Genomic DNA, 21,291 nt, shown 5'->3' with positions numbered 1-21,291 from the left:
ATTTCTGTGCAGTAAAACATTTGTTAGGATATTTCGACCTTTTGTGAGGGAGGTACCGATGGAGTGAAGCGATATTGCCCATCTCGGAACTCAAGTATTAATAGTATTACGATGTACCAAGTTTGGACCAAATAGGATATCATCTAGCCAGCAAAAATCGCCAACAAAGCATAATTTTTTAAAGAAGGTGTCAAGGACGAAAATATTCTTCATCAAATTTTACTATAAGTCATTAAAGAAAAATATTTTTTTCTATTGTACCCCAAAATATTTTTGCATCAATTTCCGAAAAAACGAAAATATTAACTAAATTTTTGAATTTAGCCTTGGAGGTTTTTCGAGTTGACGCCTAAAAGTAACATACAATTTTCTTTTTCCGTGGAAGGAGTCCAAAGAATAAAACATATATCTATGTACAATAGTTTTTATGAAAAATACATTCAGAATGTATATAAAAGTGAACTCGTATTCGATCCGGGCAAAATCTACCTTTACAATTCATATTTTGCGGAAAAGTGTCAAAGTAAGAATAAATCTAGATAACATTTTATTGTTAGTCTCTAAACAAAAGAAATTAGTATTCTTAATACAGGCTGAGATGAAAAAACTGCAACCAATTCAGACTGCTGTCTTTTCTTAGCCACTCGTCCGACAGCTGTTAAAATTATTCCAGTGACAGCTCATTATATTGTTTACAACCGTACAAAAGCATTTTGGTGAGAATTTTCCAGAAAAAAAAGTTATTCGTGATGAAATTCAAGCGTGATAGTGTGATTTCTTTATATTTTGCTGGAAAACCACAATTAGCTATCGCTAGAGCACTCCAGCATTTAAATGTGAATAAATCTTTTGTGTCTCATACCATCGCTCGTTACCGTGATACTGGTAGCGTAGCCCGACGTCAAGGAAGTGGACGGAAGAAAACAGCAGAAATGGTTCGAAATGTAAAGAAGCGACTGGATGGAAACCAGCGTAGCAGTGGCTGAGAAATGGCTCGTGAGCTGAACATATCGGAATATTCTATTCGGCATTCGGCAAATAAAGCCATTGAAATTCCACAGAGTGCAAGAACTTACACCGCAACAGAACGTAAATAGACTAAAAATTGCTAAAGAGTTGCTTCACGTGGCCGAAAGTGGTGAACTGCCGAATTTGGTTTTCTCCGATGAGAAAACATTTGTTGTCTAGCAGTTTGTAAACAAAGAGGTCTGCTGAAAATGTGCACCTTCGGTTGGCCACCAAAACTCAAGCGCCCCCCATTATAGCCGTTGGTCACTCTCCGCTCGTATTATTCGATCGTGGCATCAGAATAAATGTCGAATATTATCGCGAAAATATCCTGGAGGGTGTATTAAAGCCTTGGGCACGCAAACATTTTGGCCGCAGACCTTGGACATTCCAACAGGACTCAGCACCATCGCACTCAGCACGCGCCACAAAAGAATGGTTACAGAATGAGGATCCTCGCTTCAAAACCCAGCCTTATCTGAACTCTTTGAATTTCATTTTTAGATTTAAGATTCTAAAACTCCCCTCGACCCCTTTGGATTTCAATCACCTACCTACCCTATGTCTCTCTCTCTCTTCCCTTTGATCTGACGATCAGGATTTACTTAAAGGCCCCACATTTTTGGGCTTCTTAGAAAATATATTTGTCTTTATTCTTTGGCAACTGATGAAATGGTGTCAGTGAGGATAAGTGTTGTGTATCTGTGTGTAATTGAAGTATATATAGTATATGTACAACTGGTACTTCGTGAGTGTGCAGATCTTCTGCTGCTGTTGTGATACTTACCAATTACAGTCAAATATACTAACAACACTAAAGGCGGATGTGATGAAACTTGGCACTCATAAGGACCCTCGTCACGTTCGTTGGCGTATTGGATTAAAAGTTTCCAATCGTTTGGCTCCTCAAACTCCAGCGAATAACGCTGTATGTGTGGCGGCCGAATGTAATAAGTGCCAGTTCGTCACCTTTTCGCCGCATCCATGATACCTACGAAAGAGAACGCAAGAATAGAAAAAGAAAATAAATCAGTGATGGTAGATGAGAGCGTAGCGAACGAACAAAAACCAAAAAACACATTACGAAAATTGAGATAAAATTGAAAAGAAAATGATGAAATTAACTAGGCGAACAAATACTTTTGAAAATTACTTAATATTAAAAAAACATATCTTCTCATTCCTCAATGGGAGTGGAAAGGGGGGAGAGACGTGCTTCTCGGTTCCGGCATTGTTTGGTGTTAGTTGCGGTCCTTAAGATGAAGCAGATACGAAGAAGCGCAAAATTTTGTGGTTCACTAAGATTTATCATAACCATGAGCGGTGAAGATTAGTGGATTCGTTCAAAATGTTTACACACAACTTTGAGCGTATTAAGATATACAAATATCCTGGCGCTCATCCTAAGACCCCCACACACACACTCAAACTATATATATTGACACACATGATATGCCCTCAAAATGGAAAATGTGCGTGCCATGTTGGCGAAATAAGGATGTCTGAGTGTGAGTGTGTGTGTGTGCGTGCGTGTGAAAGGAATGTTGTTTCCTCTACGTCTTTGGTGTAAGTTTTTTCACAACACCTTCCCCACCCCCTGCCGTCAAACACGTAAAAGTTCTGTGCCCGTGCCTGCTCTACTCCACTCGAATTTCCAAGGACCGTTAAACAATTCATTTTCACCATGCGTTGTCAACAACACAAGGGACTCACACACACACACACGTACACACACAGCGACTGCTGGTGCTACTAACAAGTCGTGTGAAAGGTCTGAACGTCTTTGCTGACACTTACTAAACGAAGTTATTTGTTTGGCTTGTTGTTTCGACAAATCCAATGGCGAATCCTAATTTCATAGCCATTTTTTACTTTTATGGCTTAACGAGGTAATGCCTTAACATGGATCTATCGAATGAATGAATGAACGAACGTCGAAACAAAAAACCTCACCACGCCAGTGATTGAAGAAATTTGTCAAATTTAATAAGAATTTAATAAGGGAAAGATTTTTATGTTTTGACATAAGTCAATAAATTTGAAGTGTTTGAATATCCCTCCAGCCGCCTAAAAATTGCCAGGAATTGATTGAGCAATAAATTTCCAGTAAACAAATCCATTGCCAACGATATTCTCGAAATAAGGTTTTCATGCTAAATATATATTTTTTTTTTGTTCTTAACAAAATAATTCTCAATACTTTATGGAAAATCTGTAAAAATATATGAAATGACGTGTATTTGGCAATGGAGAATGGTAGTGGGTGAGGCCAAATAGCAGCAGCATCTGTAAAAAAACGCAAATAAAAGAAATGAAAATACACTTAGTTTGACCGGCGGACCTTTAAATACCCTGCATCATGAAGAAAAGGGATGCCTCTGAAAATAACAGTACCAAAATTCGGTTATCGAGTATCGGCTCGGCCCTGAATTCATGGTTTGAACTAAATGGGACACTGCCTTGAGAGTTATCGTGTCGACCTGGCAGACATGCGGATATGGCTAGATCGACACCAAATTTCTCGATACGGATTCCACTTAAAGATGTAACCGTTATTTTGATAAGACACATTTTGGCAACCTGAATCGACATGTGCCCCTGCAGCCATATGGGCGAGGGTATAAAAATCCAGCATTTGAAATTTTGTTTAATAAAACCCGGATGAGACAAAACAGCTCTTAATTTATGTCTAGAAAGATTTGAATGGGCCTACCCTCAGCCTGATGACTACATCTGGCCTGATGGCCCTGACTTATCGTAATAACTGTTTTCGGCTTTATATGTCTTTAATACGAAATTCTTTTTTTTTTTTTTTCGAAAATTGGGATCGTTCTAGACATGTCTATATATTTGTCCCTCTATCTGACTGCGGTGGATGACAATTGTTAAAGATACTGTAGTATTTGGTTCAAATTTGGTATATCAAAATCCCAAAAGGGTTTTGGTTTCCCAGGCAAAACTTGTTTTGGTTCCAATATTAACCATACACAAAGGGCCTTAAATACCTGGCAACATTTAATATAGAGTTTTAAATTTACATGTATAATTATTTGTAGAAACTATAGGTCACGTTGGCCCACGTTCTGGTAAGACACCCATTTAAGGGTATACCCCGATTTCAAGTAATTTTTACATTCTTGCCATGTGGTTAGAGAGGGTATATATATCATTTGATACGGCCAAAATATGCCTCATCGGAATAAGGGTTTTAGACCCTAGATCTCTTTGGACCAAATCCGTTTCAGAACATTTGGAGTCGATCTAGCGATGTCCGTCTGTCTGGTTGGCTGTTTTGAAGGTAACTCTCAAACATAGATCAAGTTCGGAGAGGGGCAATATCAGTCCACCCCTTATGGTACCTCCTCCACAAAAGGTCGAAATGTTTAAAACAATATTTTACTTCACAGAAAGAGAAAGGATAATCTGATTTGGCTCCAACCTTTTGAATCCTAATATTAGGTCAGGTGCGAAAATGGGCAATATTGGTTCACTCCATCAAGTACCTCCCCCAAAAAAGGTCGAAATTTTGAATATCCATTAAGTTCATAAAATGCGAAATTAACATTCGATTCGATTCCAACTTGGCACATCTCAACATTTCTATCAACACAAGATCTGTTACAAGGAAGTTAGAGATCGGTCCATTCCTTCTGGTACCTCCCCCACAAAGGCTCAAAGTTTTAAATAACCAAAACGATTATAAAATCCGAAATAAGCATACTGTTCTCTTTAAATTACACAAATCACAATATTTTTATCAACCCAAGATCTGATGTCAAGATAGAATATATCGGTCCACTGCTTCTGGTAGCTCCCGCACAAAGGGTCAAAATTTTGAGTATCCATGAAGCTCATAAAACGCGATATTAACATCCGATTTCATTCAGACTTGGTACATTTCATTATTACCTACAACACTAGATCTGTTATAAAGATGGTATAGATAGCACCATTTCTTCTGGTACCTCCCCCACCTAGGGTTCAGTCGGTCGGTCGACTATATCTGTTATCTCATGCATATTTCCACATTTTTCAAATATTTGCATATATCTCATATAAAGTATAGGAACTAATCGATATAGTCCAAATCTGACACGTTGTAATATTATTATCAGTCTTAGTTCAGATACGAATATTGGCCAACTGTTTCGGAACCATAAAGGGTCAACAAACAGAAGGAGTATACCGATATATTCCATCTTCACACCAAACCTTGGGTTTATAAAAATATTGCGATGTGTGTAATTTGAAGACAATCGGACTCTTACAGCAGATTTTATAAGATTTATAATTGTTCAACAATTTTATAATTATTCAACAATGTGGGGGAAGGTACCTGATGGAGTGGACTGATATTGTCCATTTTCGTACCTGACCTATCAATGATGCAAATATTAGGATTTGCAAAGTTGGATTATCGTTTCTCTTTCTGTAAGATTTTTTTTTTTTTTGAAAATTTTGACCTTTTGTGGGGGAAAAAGGAGTGGTCTGATATTGCCCATCTCCGAACTCGATCTAAGTTTAACAAAAATATTACGATGTACGAAATTTGGACCAAATCAGATACTTCCTCCGAGAGTTATCGTGCGCACCAACCAGCCAGACGGACGGACGGACAGAAATCACTAGATCGACTCCAAATGTCCAGATACGGATTTGGTCCAAAGAGACCTAGGGTGTAAAACCGTTATTTCGACCAGGCACGTTTGGCCGAATCAAAAGATATATACCCTCTGTATGGCTGAGGGTATAATTATTAAATATTTTGACCCTTTATGGGGGAGGTACTTGATGGAGTGGACCATATCATTCTGCACCTGACCTAGCACTCATGCAAATATTAGGATTTGCAAAGTTGGAGCCAAATTGGATTATCCTTTAAATTATTTTCTTGGAAATGTTGACATTTTGTGGGGGAGGTACCAGGGGGAGAGGTCCGATATATTAGGATGCACTAAGTTTGGATCAAATCGGATACTCCCTTCGAGTGTTATCGTGCGCACCAGCTAGCCAGACAGACGGATGGACGGACGGACATCGCCAGGTCGACTCCAAATATCCTCATAGGGATTTGGTCTAAAGAGACTAAAACCGTTTATATCGATGAGGTACGATTTGGCCGTATCAAATGATATATATCTTCTCTAGCCATATGGCTGAGGGTATAGAAATGCTTCTATTCACCCTTGGAAATCCACTTTGAAACTCAGCACAATTTTTCATTCAAATTCTGCATTTGCTAATATTTTTTTACGGAGAATTTGATTTGAAACAACATTTCAGAATTGTTTGAAATTGTATTTGTTTATGCGGTCATTGGCTATAGGGCTGTCGGCATAACTAACTAATTCGTTCTAACAATGTCGACAAACGAAAAACTCTAAAATATTTTTGACAATTCGAGATTAAGTGTAGCGTAAGACATCTTTTTCTGCCGAATTATTGTATCGTTTTCCAAAATAGCCGTCGTAGAAATCGTATTTGAGAAGTGCTTAGAATATTGACATTACATACGATTAGTGGCGCCCTAGCTTCAAAAAATCATATTATTTGACATATTTTTTGTGCTTTTTTTGGTGGAACAGGGTTCAATATCTATCAAGGAATTCTCACTTGTAGCAAAGATTAAAGAAACTGTCATTGATACATTTTCAATTGAATATTCCAACAATGCAAAGAAATTCAAAATTTTTGTTAGCTTACTTTAAATCTAAGGCCCCAAATAATAAGAGAATATTAGAGCCCCACGGTTTTTTGAAACAAACTACCACATAATTAGCAGCTTCGCCATGAATAAGTCATAGAACTACCGGTTTCTTTGATATTCAATTGGTTATACAATTAAGTATTACTCTTCTGCCACTTCTTCCTCTGCTGCCGCTGCTGCTGCTTAAGAGTTTTTCCTGATAATCGACGCCTTCGGCATAAACACTGTAATGAGTTTACAGTTTACACTTCCACCGCATTTTTGGTTTATTATCTCGAACTAAATTTATTTAAATTCTCCAAGGACTGTGTAAATCAACCAACCAACTCGCCAACCCACCCACCCACACAAAAGCATTGTTTACACTAACACTTGGTGTTGTTGTTGCTACTACTACTGTTGTCGTTGCCGAACAAGCCTTGTTCTTAATTAAGAATATTTTGGTAAGCATTCAGCAGAGAGGAACAACAGTAATCGAGTGAAAAGCCAGCCTATCAACGAATTGTGTTGCTTGCCTTCCTGGGCCCATGGCCCATGGCGATATTCTTGAAAAAGAAGACAGTATCGTTGACGTCGTTAACAGTTTTCAATTTTCTATCCTTAATAAGAAATCGCCAAAAGTCGTGGAGCCATGGTATCACACCCATGGCAGTTCGTTTTTTAAATTAGGTATGCCAAAGGGGAATATTAAAGAAAAAAATAATACCCGAAAAGGGGATTTTTAAAAATCTAACAATTTTTTAAAGCCACACGATAAACGATACAATTCGAGAACTACAGGGTGAGATGAAAAAAACTGGAACCAAATTTAGACTGTTGTCATTTCTAAGCCACTTGTCAGAAAGCTGTTAAAATTATTCCAGTGACAGCTCATTATATAGTTTACAAGCGTACAAAAACATTTTGGTTAGAATTTTCCAGAAAATAAGTTATTCATGATGGAATTCAAGCGTGATAGTGTGATTTGTTTATATTTGACTGGAAAACCACAAGTTTTCTCCGTCTCCGAAGAGAAAAAATCGTTGTTCAGCAGTTTGTAAACAAACAAAATTATCGTGTTAAGTTGCCAAAGAGGTCAGCTGAAAATGTGCACCTTCGGTTGGTAACCAGAATTCAAGCGGCGGCCATGGGTGATGGCTCGTATTAATCGACCGTGGCATTAGAATAAATCCCGTATATTATCGCGAAAATATTCTGGAGGGGCCTTGGGCACGCATACATTTTGGCCGAAAATTTTGGGCATTCCAACAGGACTCAGCACCATCGCAATCAGCACGCGCCACCCAAGAATGATTACAAAATGACGTTCCTCGCTTCATTTCCAGCGCAAAATGGTAACCAAAATCTCCGGATAACAATCCCGTTGGACTATTGTGTCTGGAGTATTTTGGAAAGAATGGTTGGCACTTAAAAAAACCAAAGTGTCGATCACCTCAAGCAAGCGCTTCGCAGTGAATGGGCCAAAATACCGCCGAGCAACATTTGGGCAGCGTGTGACGGTTTCATTGGCCATAATTCATGCCAAAGGTGACCAATTCGAAAAAATCTAGACTTTTTCTAATTTTTTTTTTTGCAATTTCCGACATCTTTTGCTTTCATTAAATGAAATTAAAAAAACTGTAAGTTCGGCTGGGCCGTATTTTGAATACCCTCCACCATTTGGAAGGAATTTGGCAATTCTCAAAAACAATAAAATCCGTTAAAAATTCTGTTAAAATCTTAAAAATACCGATTGTAGCCATATATTAGGGTATATACGACGACGTGGACCTGCATAGGCAACTTTTGTCATAAGCTATAACAATATTCAAATGCGAAACATGAAAAAAACTGTTTATAATTTAACTAAAGTCATCAAAATTCGGGAGAGAATTTTCTGGCATAGGCTGTAGTATCCATTACGGACTTCAAATACTAAATTTGAAACAATTCCGGCGAATAAAATAGCTAAAATCATCAAAATATCGAATATCGAGAGGTACCGTAATATGGGGGCTACACGAAGACGTGGACCTGCACAGACAATTTTCTGTCATAGGCTGTAGTATTCATTACGAACTTCAAATACTAAATTTAAAATAATTCAGGTCAATAATGTCTCTAAAATCATAAAAATACCAAATATAGGGAGGTACCGTTATATGGGGGCTCTACGTAGGCGTTGACCTGCACAGACAATTTTCTATCCATTACGAACTTCAAATACCAAATTTGAAACAATTCCGGTGAAACAAATCGCTAAAATCATCAAAATATCTAATATCGGGAGGTACCCTTATATAGGGGCTATACGAAAAAGAGGACCTGCACAGACAAATTTCTGTCTCGGACTGTAGTATCCATTTTGAATTTCAAATACCAAATTTGAAACAATTGCGGTAAATAATGTCGTTAAAATCATGAAAATACTGAAAAAGGGAGGTACATTTATATGAGGGCTATACGAAGATCTGGACATGCACAGACAATTATTTTTTTTAGGCTGTAGTATTCATTACGAACTTCAAAAAACAAATTTTAAATAGTTCCGGTAAATAATGTCGCTAAAATCATCAAAACTCCGAATATCGGGAGGTACCGTAATATGGGGGCTATACGAAGACGTGGACCTACATGTCCCATTTTCAATACCAAAAGTCCTTCAGACATAATACACATTTAAGTAAAATTTTATCAATCTTCTTCAATTCGTTCGAAAACTAGAGTGATTTCCACAGACGGATAGACGGACAGATGGACGGACATTGCTAAATCGAAATAGCATTTTATGCTGATCAAGAATATATATACTTTGTGTTATATATACAAGTAAAAAAGCAGTAAGTTCGGCCGGGCCGAACTTTGAATACCCTCCACCATTTGGAACGAATTAGAAAATTTTCAAAAAAATAAAATCCAATAAAAATTCTTTTAAAATCTTTAAATATGTAATATAGGAAGGTGCCGATATATGGGGGGATATACGATATTGTGGACCTATATAGATAATTCTCTGCCGTGGTATAAAGTACCTACAAGGAACTCCTTGTGTGGATTTTCAGACAATTCCGTTCAAAAATGTAAAATCATCAAAATACCGAATATCGGGGGGTACCGTTATATGGGGGCAATACGATATCGTGCACCGATATAGCCCATCTTCGAACTTGACCTGCCTGCAGACAAAAGTGAGATCTGTGCAAAATTTTAGCTTCCTATCTTAATTCGTTTAGACTGTAGCGTAATTACAACAGACGGACAGGGCTAAATCTTAGAATTTTACGCTGATTGGGTCTAAAATGATTATTTCGATGAGTTACAATCGGAATGACAAACTTAAGATACCCTCCATACTATGCTGGAGGGTATAAAAAATTTAAAAATTATGGCGTTTGACTTTGTTGCCGTTTTTTATCTCACCCTGTATTTTTAACATTATGAAACTCAGTATTGCAAAAATCTCCAAAAATTTACTTATCTGTCATCCCTAATTGAAATACGAAATTTACGGAATTGATTAAATGAGGAAAATATATAAATTTCGGATAAAAGTTAAGTTGTGCTTTAATTACCAAAGTTTTTAGTCGCTTGTTTTTTTTTTTCGTTTCACTTTTGGTTGAAATACAAAACTTCTTAAATTTATTTTGTGGTTTGCGGAAAAAAGACAAACGAACGAATGAATTTACTTAATTTTGCAACTGTATGTGTGTGTGCGTATTGTAAATGTTTTTATTTTTGTTCTAGATTATCTGTATTAAGAGCAGCAAAAGTTATATTCATCGGAATATCAAACAACGTCATAAACATAATTAAGTGCCGAACACGAACATGCTTTTGGTTTGGGATTTAGGTATGGAACGATAGCACGAGAGACAAAGAAATACTTTGAAGATTAATAAGTATATTCTAATATTAAAAATTCATCAGCAACGAAATAAAATGTGCAAACAATTAAGTTGTTCTGTGTAGCATAGCAGGGTGAAAGAGAGAATGGCGATGAAAGTATTTAAAAACAAAACTTGATAAGCAGAGGCCACTGCTTCTGTAACAGAAATATGTACGTGCTGGTTCTTCCAATACTGCGACATAGAGTGGGACTCAATTTCTTTTGAGATTGGGGGCCCTTGTTGAGTAAAATATACCCATTTTCATTTTCATTGTAGGTAAAATTTTCGCGTTACGGCGCTATCAACCTTTGAATTGCCATTTTGTAATGCATTAGAAAATATCTATGTATGTTAAGTGTTATTGTAACTCATGTATGACGTGACATGTCTTGAATCAAACCGAATGATAGATATTTTATACCTACGCCATATATATACTCTTTATATCACCGAGGTAACGCTTTTATACTCCAAAATCTATCAGAATCATTTAATGACCATAAATGGTTCACACACATAGAAAATGAATGATAAAGGAGATAAATGATTAAATTAAAAAAAAAAAAAAAAAAAACACAAAATAATTAATTAATAAATAAAAGAAGCGGTATGTTAGGCCGGGCCGTACTTTGAATAACCTCCACCCTTCTTTTTAACAAAATTAAACAAGTTAAAAAGTATCACTTTGTTTTGCCGACAGATCTATACCCTCAGCCTAAATCCGTCTTGAATAATATATTTTGACTGCGCTATGATAATTCAAAATATTGAACCTGTATGGGGGAGGTACGAAAGGAGTGTGCCAATGTTGTTCACTTTGACATTAGTGTGATACAACTATTACTAAAGCAAGTTAAACAAGTGAAGTCGGTTTTTGCCGACAGATATACCGTCAGCTAATTTTCGAATATTCAAACATATTTTAAATTTTTGATTCTCTATGGAGTAGGTTTCGAAGAAATGGGTCAATATTGTCCATTTCGTATCGGACATAAATAAATATGATAAAATGATGAAATATTTCAATATTTCTACCGACACAAGATCTGGTTTAAAGAAGGAGTACATACATATCTTGTTTGGTGCATCAGACGTGTGAAATCGTACGAAAAAATATTAGAGAGCTATATCCAAATCTGAACCGATTTCAATATAATTTGATAAAATCATTTTTGATCCGAGTTCCGTTACCCACTTGAAATTAGAAGACTATATCTATAATCGATCAATAGATATGTGCACACAAAACTAAATTTTTTGGAGGTACCTCCGATTTTGATGCTATATCTCCAGTTCCAAATGGAATTTCAAAAACGTATATAGCCTATGTTACTTTCAGGCAATTCTGTAGTATTTTTGGAAATTTTCAGGAAAATCTGTTCAGCAGTTTTTGATTCTATCAATTACAAACAACAAACGTAAAAATTTTCCTCATTTACAGGTATAGATTCCTAGTGTTTAGGTACGATTTAGGCCCTTGACGTCTTTTAAATTTAGAATTTTATGACAAATAATTCTGTGGAATATTTTGACTTGCGACGATTAAAGAAAGTATTTTACTTTATTTTATAAAGGGCCAAAAATACTCCTTTGTTGACTCGCTCGAGGTTTAAAATTTTTAGCCAAAATATTTTTCGTATTTTTATCTGCAATATTATCGAAGACACTATATACTTGAAACGCAAAGATTTCGAGGAATCTTAATCTGAAATTGTCTAAAAGTGTGGAAGAGGGTGGAACTTACCCACTCTATTTAGGTTACTTTGTGATTTAAACTTTCACAATGCCGATACACGCGCCTTCTTTTTTATACCCTCCACCTTGGAAAGGAGGGTATATTAACTTTGTCATTCCGTTTGTAATATTACTAAATATTCATCGTAGACCCCATAAAGTATATATATTCATAATCAGCATAAAATTCTAAGTCTTCTGTCGCTCTGTCTGTCCGTCTGTCTTTTGAAATCACGATACAGTCCATATTATTTGACTTAGAGCTTCAATATTTAGCAGAAAAATTTGTACTGTGTCTAGGATGGTTGGTGTTGAAAATGAGATACATCGGTCCACGTTTTAGTATGGTTCCCTCATAACGGTACCTGTCGATATTCGGGTTTTTGTTGATTTTTGCACATTTTTCCACGGATTTTCCAAAAAACTGATATTTGTACGCCAGAGTGGGTTTTATATAATGAATTCTAGCTACGGTGGCGAAACATTGTATGTATAGGTCCACGTTTTTGTATAGCCCATAAACAGCCAGTTCTGTTATCAAAAAATTTCAAATGAATTTACGCAATGAATATTTATTTCAAATATTACATCATCCTTTGCATCCTTGCAATTACCTTAACTTCCTTACAACTTAATGACAACAATAAACAACATTATTGGCGATAAATATCACTTTCTTTTTATATAATGTTAATAAATAACAAATTACCACCCCATTGAGAGCGTCACCTACATGTCTCATGCCAACAGCATCACCACATGTCCTTAGCATAATTGGACCCTGCCACGAAGTATGACATCAATTTTTAATTTCTTTTAAATTAAATGCCATTTACAACACAGCATGGAAGGAGTAGAAGACAGAACAGCCAGCCAAATAACCAACCGACCGACCAAAATAAAAAAATGGAAAAAAATGAAATGCCATTGTCACAAGAAAATTAAAACAGAAACAGAGAATAAAAAAATCTGATAAAAATTTGCGACATGTCACTGAGATTGATTAAAACAAATGACTTTTTAGTAACGAAAACTGCTCATATTAAGTAACTGCTGTGCGTAAGAAGACACCACCACCAACAACAAAACACAGTGATATTTTAATGTATTTTCCCACACATAATTTATTATGCCATGGTGGTAGGCTTCCACCATTGTCGCCCTCTGGGTCGCCATGGCAATGGTTCCAAGAAACCCAAGTCAAGACCAAATAATTCCAAGGGAGCACTTCGACACGCATGTGAATATATGTTTAACATACGTACATACCCACACATACATAATTACAACCACTACTACTTACGGCTGCTGCAGCTGCTGCTGTGCCATGGGATAACGTCACACTGTCACAAGCAACTTTGAAATTCGGAGTATTCCTTCCTTTGCTCTCCTTTTGGGATAGCGTTCGTTACACGCCACCCTGGCCCAACAAAAAACAAATGTTCAGGATATGCCATATTTTCCATCTTTTTTGTTCTTTTTTTTTTTTTTTTGTTCGGCACCGTTGTAATGAAGATGGCAGGCAAGTAAACTTAATTTGCCCTTTGGGTCATTCAAATGAAGTTAATTTCAAAAGCGTCTGTTTGAGAACAAATGAAGGCGGCGGCATTGAAATTTAAAGGTTGTATTACAGACATATGTTATGTCGCAAATAAACAAGAAAACATTATGACATAGAGTATTTTTTGGGCTGACAATTACTCAGAACAGTTATCGGGAAGGGAATTTTTAGAACCCATATTTGCTGTTACAAAAAAAAAAACTGTAAGGAAAGGTCAAAAGTCAGTCGGGGCCGACTATATGATACCCTACACCATTATGCGTATTTAGTATAGTTCCCTCAACAAAAATGTTATTTTGGGAATTTATGTGAAGTAGATTATACAAACTATGAACCCTATTTGAATTCGTATCATGGTTTTAAATCATTTCACTAAATGGTAATATTCGGTTGAATATGAAACAAGTAAAAAAGCTGTAAGTTCAAAAAAATAAAATCCGTTAAAAATTCTGTTAAAATCTTAAAAATACAGAATGAAGCCGTATATTAGGGTCTCTACGACGACGTGGACCTGCACAGGCAACTTTTGTCACAAGCTATTACAATATTCAAATGCGAAACTTGGAACAAAAAATCTGTTTATAATGTAGCTAAAATCATCAAAATACCGAATATAGGGAGGTGCCATGGGGGCTATAAAACGTGGACCTTCACAGACAATTTTCTGGCATAGGCTGTAGTATCCATTATGAACTTCAAATACCAAATTTAAATGTCGGTAAATAATGTCGCTAAAATCATCAAAATACCGAATATCGGGGAATACCGTTATATGGCCCATTTCTGTTTTATGCTGTAGTATACATTACGAACTTAAAATACCAAATTTGAAACAATTCCGGTAAATAATGTCGCTAAAATAATCAAAATACTGCATATCGGAAGGTACCGCCATATGGGGGCTATACGAAGACATTTTTAATACCAAAAATCCTGCAGACATAATACACATTTGAGTAAAATTTTATCAACCTACTTCATTTCGTTCGGAAGCTAGAGTGATTTCCTCACACGGGCAGACGAATAGACGGACGAACATTTCCGAAATCGACATAGAATTTTATACTATTCAAGAATATATATACTTTGCGGGGTCTAAAATGTATATTTCGAGGTGTTACAAACGGAATGATAAAATTAATATACTTTCCGTACTATGGTGGAGGGTACAAAAAACCTATTCAATTTTGACTATATTACATACATTGTGAACAATAACCCTGAAATCGGATGAAGATGTTTTAGACTAAATTCCCTGGGATGTGCCAAAATTCAGTCCATTTGGGAAGATATTAGCCATTTCGTGCACAATAAACCTGATATAGGATAAATATATGTATGGAAGCTATATCCAAATCTGAACCGATCATGACAAAATTTGGAACACTTATTTTTGAGCTGGATCTGATATTTAGTACCAAAGATCATTGTTGTGGAGTGCATATTACACATGTGAGGGACTTAAAACTCCAAATCCGATGAAACATATGCGTGGGAGATCTAAACCAATTTTCTCCAAATTTGATTTACTTGCTACGAGACTGAATTAGGTGGGATGTACCAAAATACTGATAATTTAAATATATATTATCCATTTTGTGCACAATTAACCAGAAATCGGTTGAAAATATATGGGAGCCATATCTAAACCTGATCCGATTATCACCGATTTCAATAGGGTTCGTCCTTGGGCCAAACAAATATTGTTTGGAAAATTTCAGCTCAATCGAATAATAAATGCGACCTGCATTTTGTTCACACAAATACATGGACAGACGAACTGATATGCATAAATCGACTCAGAAAGTGATTCTATGAAAATTTTCGAAAGTAACTATGGGTCTATCTCGCTTCCTTCTCCAAGTTACAAACAAATGTACAAAGATATAATACCTTTACCACTATGTGGTATAGGGTATAAAAATGGAACAATTAGGTCGACTATAACTTGTAGATCTCGAACATTTTAACATTTTCTAAAAATTATCACATACCCCATATAAAATGAAGGAAGTAACCAATATAGTCCAAACCTGTCACTTCGCAATATTTATATCATATTCATTTTGGTCCGATACAAAATGGACTTTATTGAACCATTCCTTTGGAACCTACCCCATAGAGGGTCAACGATTTGAATAATTATATCAGAAGTCAAAATATATTTAAATAATCGAACATTGGCTGAGGGTATACATCTGTCTACCATAGTATGGAGCGACGCCTGTCTATCTGTGGAAATCACTTTAGCTTCCGAACGGAATGAAGTAGATTGTCGGCAGGACTTTTGGTATTGAAAATGAGCCATGTAGGTCCATGTCTTCGTATAGCCCCCATATAACGGTACCTCCCGATATTCGGTATTTTGATGATTTTAGCGACATTATTCAACGGGATTGTTTCAAATTTGATATTTGAAGTTCGTAAGGGATACTACAGCCTAAGACAGAAAATTGCCTGTGCAGTTTCACGTCTTCGTATAGTCCCCATAGAAAGGTACCTCCCGATATTCAGTATTTTGATGATTTTAGCGACATTATTCACCGGAATTGTTTCAAATTTGGTATTTGAAATTAGAAATGGATAGTACAGCCTATGACAGCAGATTGTCTGTTCAGGTCCACATCTTCGTATAGCCCCCATATAATAATACCTCCCTCTATTGATGATTTTAGCTATATTATTTACAAATTTTTTTCAAGTTTCGCATTTAAATATTGTAATGGCTTATTACAAACGTTGCCTATGCAGGTTCACGTCGTCGTTTAGACCCTAATATAAAAGCTACATTCGGCATTTTTTAACGGATTTTATAGTTTTTGAGAATTGCCAAATTCGTTCCAAATGGTGGAGGGTAAGACCCGGTCGAACTTACAGCTTTTTTACTTGTTTTCTTTTGTTACTATTTTTCTTTTAAAATGTGAGCTTTTGTGGCGGAGTATTAAACAGTAACAAACATGATTGAAATCTTACGGTGTGTTAAGCCAAAATGTTCACCTTTTCTGGGGGAGATACGGAATGAACATTATATTTCATTTGAGATATGCGAAACTTGAAAAAATTGGTAGCTAATTTCCTATTTTCTTTACACCCGCAGACATATGGCTACAGAGGCCATAAATATTTCACAAATCTATGGAGTCAGTCAAGGGGCCCATTCGTTTTGTGTACCCTCAGCCATATCGCTAGAGAGGGTATATACCATTTGATACTGCCTAAATGTGCCTATTCGAAATAACGATTTTAGACACCAGGTTTCTTTGGACCAAATTCGTTTCAGGACATTTGTAGTAAATCTAGCGATATCCGTCCGCCAGTCTGCCTGGCTGGCTATTGCGCATGATAACTATCGAAGGGAGTATTCGATTTGGTAGAAACTTGGTACATCGTAATACTTTTATCAAGCTTAAATTGAATTCGGAGATGGCCAATATCGGTCCACTCCTTCAGGTACTTCCCCAATAAAAGGTCGAAATTTTCAAAAAAAAAAAAAATGGTTTACTTCACAGAAAGAGATTTTGCTCCAACTTTGCAACTCCTAATATATGCATCAGTGCTAGGTCCGTCACGAAAATGGACAATACTATTATTAACCCAAGGTCTGGTGTGGAGATGGAACATATAGGCCTACTCCTTCTAGTACCTCCCTTACAAATGCTCAAAATTTTGAATATAAATTTTATAATAAAATAATTATAAAAAGCAAAAATAAAAATCCGATTCCATTCCAGACATGGTACATCTCAATATTTCCATCATCGGACCATTTCTTCTGATACCTCACCCACGAACGGTCACAGTTTTGAATAAACAAAACGATTATAAGATCCGGTATAAGCATCCGGTTCTCTTCATATTTCACACATTCCATTAGTTGTACTAACACAAGATCTGCTGTGAAGATGGAGTGTATCAGTTCACCCTCTCTGGTACCTCCCCCACAAAGAGTCAATATTTTGAATATCACTGAAGCACATAAAACGTGAAATTAACATCCGATTCTATTCTGACTTGGTACTGAGATGTACTTTCATAAACATAAGATCTGTTATAAAGATGATAGAGATCGGACCATTTCTTTTTCTAACTCTCCCACACAGCGTTCAAGATTTTGAAAAACAAAGCGTTCAAAGAAGGTAAAATAAACATCCAACTTTCTTCAAATTTCACAAATTCAAACATACTTGCTAACGCAAGATCTGTTGTGAAGATGATAGATATCTGCCAACCCCTTCTAGTATATCACCCACAAAGGGTCAACATTTCCAATACTTATATCTGCCAAAACTTGAGAAACAAACCGGCGATTCTATACAACTTACTACACAATTTACATTTTTCACAATTACAGATAAATAGACGACCGTTTAACCTGAAATAAATATTCATAATTGATTTTCTGTGGGCCACATAAATCTCTACAGAGTCTTATTTTCGGTTACTTTGTTTGTGGCCGTATCTGCTTGTACTTAAGCCAAGGTATTAAATCATTATAACAAATACAATAAATAAACAACTGAAATACAATAATAAACAAGTAAACAAAAAAGTACAGAGAATAAACAAAACGAAACAAAAGAAACTTAATTAAAAAGGATAACAATGAATGATGTACGTACACAGACATGCACACGATTACTATGTATGTATGTATGTGTATGCATCACTGATAACAGTCGTCTATGAAGTAACACACACACTCGGTGTATGTACGAGTATGTTGGTAATTGATAGTTGCAGAAACAAACATACGCACATACCGACTAACTTTTAAATACAATTCACCCATCCAGGTATGTTGTGCACGTGTGTTTTTGTGTAAGCTTACACTTTTAATGGCGTGCAGATACATATCTAAAGCTGAAACCAACCAACCATCCAACCACCACTGCAAACATTTATCAAGGTGCGATTTCGCCTCTTTTGTATGAATTTATACAAACTACTGATAATTTAATTAAATTTATTCGTTTACAAAACACGCTCGTATCGCTTTATACTCGTACATACGCATACACACACAAACAAACACACACCCATACACTCCTCTTATTATACGATTACACAGAGCATCTATTTTGTTAAGATTGCTAAGTATACAAAGTTAATGCAATATGTTTGTTTGTATTCGCATCCATTCACTCGTAATAAGTAGTGTACTATAAGGCACAGTGGGTGACTCTGCTTTGTGGTAGAATTACTGAAAGTTTTTTCGAATTGATAAAAAAGTAAAGAAGCTGTAAGTTCGGCCGAGCCAAACTTTGAATACCCTCCACCATTTGGAACGAATTTGGCAATTCTCAAAAACAATAAAATCCTTTTAAAAATACTGCTAAAATCTTAAAAATACCGAATGTAGCTGTTACATTAGGTTCTATACCACGACATGGACCTGGAACTTTTGTCATAAGCCATTACTATATTCAAATGCGAAACTCGACAAAAAAAAAAAAAAAAAGAATCGGTGAATAATGTCGCTAAAATTATCAAAATAGCGAATATCGGGAGGACCTGCACAGACAATTTTATGTTTTAGGCTGTAGTTTTCATTACAAACTTCAAATACCAAATTTTAAACAATTCCGATGAAAAGAATCGCTAAAATCATCAAAATACCGAATATCGGGAGGTACCGTTATATGGGGGCTATACGAAGGCGTGGACCATCATGGACAGTTTTCTGTCATAGGCTGTAGCATCCATTTCGGACATCAAATACCAAATTTGAAGGAATTCCGGTGAATATTGTCGCAAAAATAATCAAAATACCGAATATCGGGGGTCACGTTATATGGGGGCTATAGGGAGACGTGGACCTGCACAGACAATTTTCTTTCATAGGCTGTAGTATCCACTACGAACATCAAATACCAAATTTGAAAGAATTTCGGTGAATTATGTCGCAGAAATCAACAATGTACCGAATATCGGGAGGTACCGTAATATGGGGTCTATACGAAGACTTGGACCGGCACAGACAATTTTCTGTCTTAGGCTGTAGCACCCATTTCGAACATCAAATACCAAATTTGAAATAATTCCGGAAAATAATGTCGATAAAATTATCAAAATACCGCAGATCGGGAGGTACCGTTATATGGGGGCTATACGAAGCCGTAGACCTAAATGGCCCATTTTCTGTCTTAAGCCGTAATATCTACTACGAACTTTAAGTACGAAGTTTGAAACAATTCCGGTAAATAATGTCGCTAAAATGATCAAAATACGCGTATGGGGAGGAACCGTTATATGGGGGCTAAATTAAAATTTTATCAATCTACTTCAATTCGTTGGAAGCTAGAGTGATTTCTACAGAGGGACAAATGGACAGACATCGCTAAATCGACATAGAATTTTATGCTGATCAAGAATATATATATATACTTTGTGGGGTCTAAAATGTATATTTCGAGGTGTTACAAACGGAATGACAAGCTTAAAATACACACCATGCTATGGCGGAGGGTACAACAAGTTAAATAGTATCAGTCGTTTTTGCCGACATATGTATACCCCCAGCTTTGGGTTATGATTATGCAAACTGTTGACCCTTTATTGGGGGAAGTTACGAAGAAGTGAGCCATTTGAGTATTTTCCATTTCGTATCTGACCCAAATCTGATATAAATATTACAACATACCAGATTTGGGATATATCGACTAATTTCTTTACATTTTACGAAATATGTGAAAATTTTTGGAAAATTTTGAAATATGCGTGGGGTGCCATATATAGCGGACCGAAGTATTCCATTTACTTTATTACTGATAAAAGTATTATTCCTATCAGATCAAGTTTGAAAAGAATCGCGGACGTGTTCGCAAGTTATGAAATATATAAAAATATTGACAATAGTGACCCTTTGTGGGGTAGGTACCAGAAGGGGTGCGGCAAAATCTATCATCCTCACACCAGAGCTAGTGTTAGTAGAAATATTGGTGTGTATGAATATTAGTATTATTCGAATTTTATGGGAGTTTGGGTTATTGTAAATTTTTACCCGTAGTTGGGGAGGTGCAGTTGGCACTCTTTCGCCGATATATGTCATCTTCCCAACATATCTTGTGCTGATAGACAGATTAAAATGTGCTGAATTTGGAAGTAATCAGAAGCTCAATTGGCGTTTTATGAGCTTCATGGTTATTAAAAATTTTGACTTGCAATGGGGGAGGTACCAGAAGGAATAAACCGATATATTCCATCTTCACACTAGATCTTGCATTAATAAATGTATTGGGATGTGTGAAATTTAATGAGAATTGGATAGTTATTTCGCATTTTTTGAGATTTATAATTATTAAAAAATGCGACCCTTTGTGGGGGAGGTACCAGAAGGAGTGGGCCGATATATCCCATCGTCACACTAGACCTTGTGTTAATAAAAATGTTAAGATGAGTGAAATTTGTAAAAATCA

The 21,291-nt window shown here is 36.1% G+C and overlaps 1 pseudogene; it reads right to left on the bottom strand.

Annotated features, from left to right (window-relative positions):
• Positions 1-21,291, bottom strand: part of LOC101892934 (uncharacterized) — a 162,394-nt pseudogene that overhangs the window by 122,550 nt on the left and 18,553 nt on the right.

Source organism: Musca domestica, unplaced genomic scaffold (genome assembly GCF_030504385.1).
Source record: "Musca domestica strain aabys unplaced genomic scaffold, Musca_domestica.polishedcontigs.V.1.1 78, whole genome shotgun sequence".
Classification (NCBI taxonomy): Eukaryota; Metazoa; Arthropoda; class Insecta; order Diptera; family Muscidae; genus Musca; species Musca domestica.
This window is presented reverse-complemented; position numbering and strand designations above follow the sequence as displayed.